The sequence below is a fragment of the Haliotis asinina genome, chromosome 7, assembly GCF_037392515.1.
Source record: "Haliotis asinina isolate JCU_RB_2024 chromosome 7, JCU_Hal_asi_v2, whole genome shotgun sequence".
In the NCBI taxonomy this organism is placed as follows: Eukaryota; Metazoa; Mollusca; class Gastropoda; order Lepetellida; family Haliotidae; genus Haliotis; species Haliotis asinina.
This window is the reverse complement of record NC_090286.1, coordinates 25562754-25568129: the sequence shown is the minus strand read 5'-3', so window position 1 is coordinate 25568129 and position 5376 is coordinate 25562754.

Below are 5376 nucleotides of genomic sequence, written 5' to 3'. Positions count from 1 at the left end.
AAAGGGCAGCCCTATAGCTGATTTCAAAGTACACACAACCTTCAACCGACCCGAAAAGACTACAGACGATGAGTTATATATACATGTACGTGGATTAGAGGATAGATATATACTCGAATCTTTGGTGGATTCTTACTGTATTGTATCACTCTGTGTGTGTGACTGCAGCTACCCCCTCCCATGCCCTCCCAGTTCCTACGCCCATGATGTATTGTGACTATGCGTCCCATTCCACAGGGCTGTGAATGTGATCCTCCTAAGGACGGGAAAGCCGCAATAACCCGGTGCTCCCAGTGGCTGTATGAGTTATATGATCCCCAGGGAGTTGAGACTGATAACACGACGTTGCCGATGATATCGAGGGACAATACTAGAGCCTTAAAATTTGAGCATGTATCATGGATACGTGCGCTATATGAATATCCTATCATATTCATCATAATAACAGGATCCACTACTCCCATGAAATTTGCATCTCACTGTATTTTGAAACCGGACTTACCCTACTTGTACTGCACCTGTAAATAAAGATATAAGTTATGTGACATTATGACCAACACTGAGTCAATCGCCAGTTTCAGTCATTTCGCATTGCATACATAACTAACATTTTTCCTGTCGCAAGTGTTCTGATTAGTGACCATCACATCGATCATTACGCGTTAATCACGTATATTGTCCACACACGTATCTGTGTATTAGCCATGCCTGTATCTGTTAGACGTGTGGTATTTCCGCTGTAAGAATGCAGGAACAGGAGATCCATGTGCTTGTAAAGCGCCTCTAAAATGAAGATCACCCAGCTAACACGTGACGTTCCCACAACGTTATGTTTACGTCAGGGTTTGGTTACGTCGGAAAATGACGTAACTAGGACGTTATTAGAACGTCCTAGGATAACGTCATATCACAACCTTGCCACAACGTTACACATTACGTTCTCGCTACGTCCTTGCAACGTATTTTTCATACTTTGGTGTAACGTACTTGTAACGTTGTGAGGACGTTCGTTTCATATATTTTCTTCACTTGATCTGTTGGAAGATGTTTGTATTTGCAGCTGACCATCTGATTAGTTATCAAGACGATATTGAATCTAGAACAACTTTTGAATAAATTTGTTTTGTTTGCTTTGTTAAATGCGTTCAACTGAAGCAAATATATAACTTCACGTTTGAAGGTTATGAGAATGTCATTTACAGACGTTGTCACAACGTTACACTTCACGTAACCAGGACGTCCTAACAGCGACCAAGGTGCAACGTTCGTATAACGTTGTGAGGACGTTCTGTCCACGGCTTGCCAGCGCTGACCCGTTGGAAAATCGTTACATCTTATTCTCCTCATCCCGGAGCTTACTTGATGGAAAATCATATTTAACAGGATCGAAGCATGTGATATTTTCTTTTTAAATTACCATATAGATCTATCTCTTCAGTATATAATGAAGTTTATTCATAGTATTTACCTTATTTTTGTTTCATGCAATTTATTATTATACTATACACTTATTGTAGTGCTCTTGACTTCACTCATTTCAGGGAAGTTATGAAACACGTTTCCTTCTAGATCTTTTAACCCACAAGATCCAGATTGAGGCACATTACACATGACTTCTTCATGTGACGTCATTGCCTGTGCGAGCACTTCCCCGCTCGCTGACATCACACTTCTCGCGCGGCTGCCAGTCCTTCATGTACAGGGTTCTGTGTCTGTTCCTCACTTTTAAAACGGGCTCATCACCATAACAGTGAGTATTTTGTTTATTGTTTTGTTTAGATTAGTAATTTGTATGTATTAATTCAGAACGTACTCATTAAGAATAATGAAACTGACTCTTGATTAGATCTATTTACTTGTCCTACGTTTTACTCAAATTCGAAATTCACAGTGTCATTTGATATATTTTTTGAACTGTTAAAACGCGGGTAATTACTCGGAGTTCTGAATTTCTAAATAGCATATTAATGCTCACTGAGATCAGTTTTGCATGAAATCACCAATGATAATTCTGTAACTTGGCCGATGAACCTAGATTAGGCTGGGATGTTTTCGAAAATACACGCTAACACTAAGTGCGTTTAAAATTTCCACCATTTTGGATACTGAGTAGTGTTTATCTACCATATCGTACGTGGATTCAGGGTAAGCGATTTTATTCTTTGAGTGTTTCTGTTTGAATAATGTTTACATAAATATTGTAATATTGAGTGCAGTATACCACATCTGAAACCGTTACTTGTTACACAAGTGTTATTAAACTTAGGCATAACTGTCGCAAACTCCAAGGCTGTACGGAGGGCTAGGCCCATGGATGTAATTCTATCCTTCAAAGAGGCAAGTCCAGATAAGAGGACATTTCTGCCTTGTGAAATACCATTCCCCTTCCCTCTCCCCACCCACGTGGTTATCTTTTCTCATACGCTTCTCATGCCATAGTTGTCCGAAGATTTACTAGGGTTATGTTATGATGAAGGTTGATAGATGAATATATTATCACTAACACTGAAATATCGATATTTATTAGGGAAATAATCTATCTACGGTAAAGACATTTCTTGATACCACGCACTATTGCTTAACCCCTCAAAACTGGATTCATCGTTAATGTCGCTTTTCGCGATTCGTTATTTGCTGTATGTTTTGAAATGCGAAAATCGGATAATTACTGGGAGTATTGAATTTCAAAAATAACATATCACTAATATCAGTAATGATAATTCTGAAACGTCGCCGCTGAACCCAGAATCAGTTGGGATGTTTTCGAAAACACACTTACAGAAACGCCAAAATCCCCTTTCCGCCGTATTGGATAGATCTAGTTCCGCTAAGGCTGGTATTGAGACGCCTATTTCATCATGTATATTCCATTGTCAGCTGCGACAAATGCATCATTGATTTCCCCATATATCTTAGAATCAAATTACAAATGGGCTTTGTTACCAATACCAAGGGTCTGGATAAAACGAAACGAAAGATACTGGGCATGAAAAGGAACGCTGTGCTCGAAAGACTACGCTTGTTTGAAATGAAAACAAAGAAAAAATCCGATTTTACACCACGTAGCATTTTCGGAAAATTTCAGACATCTAAACGTCTAATCATTGCTTACAATGGCGCAATACGCTTTGAATATTCAGGGGAAGAGTATCGTAGCAGGAAATAGCAAATTGAAAATTGATACGATGCAATCATTTGATCATTCGTGAAAAAAACTGTCGTGTCAGTGCAGCGTGACACCATGACTGACGCAAAATCACCACAGCATTTCTGGCTTCTTCCGTCATTTACAATGTATACGATAAAAACATATAACAATACACAGATAGTCAGAATAATTCTGATTACTTACATCTCACTTTCATGGACAAAACATCCCTAAATCAAGGAAAGAGTGCTCGCAAAATCTTGTGTACCCATGTCAGCGAGGTCGCTATTTTGAAAGAAATCGGCCCTCGATAGTGATGTCACACCTAAACAACGTTGCACATGTTAGGCAATTTCTTGGAGGTGAAGGTCGGTTGAACAAGAGTAAACACAATGGCCATATCATTCCGACTGCACTTTCAGCAATTAGATTTATATTTTCCGTTCAGATACTTTTTCATGAAAATAATTTCAGTATCTTCAAATATCCTTGTTCATCCTCATATCATATGTGGATATAGGGTATGAGTTTTCATTCATTGAAAGCTCTTGATTGTTTGAATATTTACACGGGAAGTTGACTCAGTGTACTATAGGATCTATCACAGTCTATGCCTCCACACAACTATTGGAGGATCACACGTAGCCATTACTGCAACATGTGCTTTAGTTCCTGTGATGTACAATATTCAATATGCTGGGACAAATATTGCAGTTTCATATGAACAGACTAATAAACAGCGATTTAATTCAAAGTTATAAGTAAAACTGATAATATTAATGAAAATGATTTGTACATTTTCTGTGTAGTTTTATAGCTGTATGCAGACAACAAATAAAAACCCCTCGCATTCAGGGTGTTAAAAATGTAACGGCATGTTCTAATCTTGTGCTCCTGAATAATATTAGGTCTTAAAGATAAATTATTCTTGTTTCAGATGCACGCTGCCGCTGGGGAAGATGAGGAAGTGCAAGTCTAGAATGAAACGTTTCTTAGCAATGTATTATACTGGAATAAATGGTTCAGTGTAAACAAAAGAAGAATCTCTGTTATTTGTTACCAGGGCTCAAAGTAAACAGTTTCGAAAAACCCAAACCACACATTTATAATTGCCGAAATAAGTTTTCGAACTGTTGATCACTTGACCTTTTTTTTCCAGCATTCGTAATTTAAATCTAACAAAGACAACGTAAACTATGACTTTTAGCCCTGGCTATTGTTATGATCATGGTGACAACAACCCTGAACCCTTATCCTCAGACTACTGTACGTTCTGAGTACGTATATACCCCAAAAACTATACATAACGTTGTTACAACGTTATCTTTATGACGTCACGAGGACGTTATTTGTGGGTCGTATGAACGTAGAAAATAACGTTGTGAGGACGTGTTTTCGACTCCACAAAAAAGACGTAAGTGGGACGTTATATGCTGACGTTCTGGGGACGTAAACGTAACGTTGAGACAACGTCCTCACAACGTACGTTTGTTAGCTGGGCAGGTGGTTAAAATGAAAGACCAATATGGCTCGCCACTGTTCATTGCATTCCTGGTATACTTACAACATGCCCCAGTCATTTTATCTGGAATATTTCTGACTGTGACACTAAACCTTTTTTTAAAAAAATAATTGAATGCCATCGAAAGCGGTTTCAGCACTTGAGCCGAATCCTTATAATGGTCTGTATCCTACTTCCTGGTTTATGAACATACTCAACCACTACTTGGTTGTGACTGTATAGTTATACATATGTACTGTCGTTCTTAAAGGGCGTGCATAAGGACATTGGAGGTGGCCAAGCGGTTGAAGTATTCGAATCTCCGGGTTTTATTCCCCATGTATACAGGTACCTATAGGAAGCACTTGTCTCCCGCCTAGGCATATCGGAATGTCGTTTAAACGGTGTAAAACAGGATTCACACAATTTAAAGATATATACAATCTAAAAAAAGCTTTACGTTTAAACATCAGTGTCTCAGATTGCAAAACTCTGACAGAAGTTTATAACAAAACATTGACAAACCGTACAACGCGCATAAATGAATATATTGATTCGTGTTTTTCGTCGGAACGCTGGCATCAGTCCCTGCCTGTAATATGTTAGCATTATATGATATTGATATGCATGCACTATCCGCCCTGAATGTATTGACAGTATTATGCAAGTCCCGTTGCGTCCAGGTTTCATCAATATAATGATACTGTTATGTCATAAAATATTCACT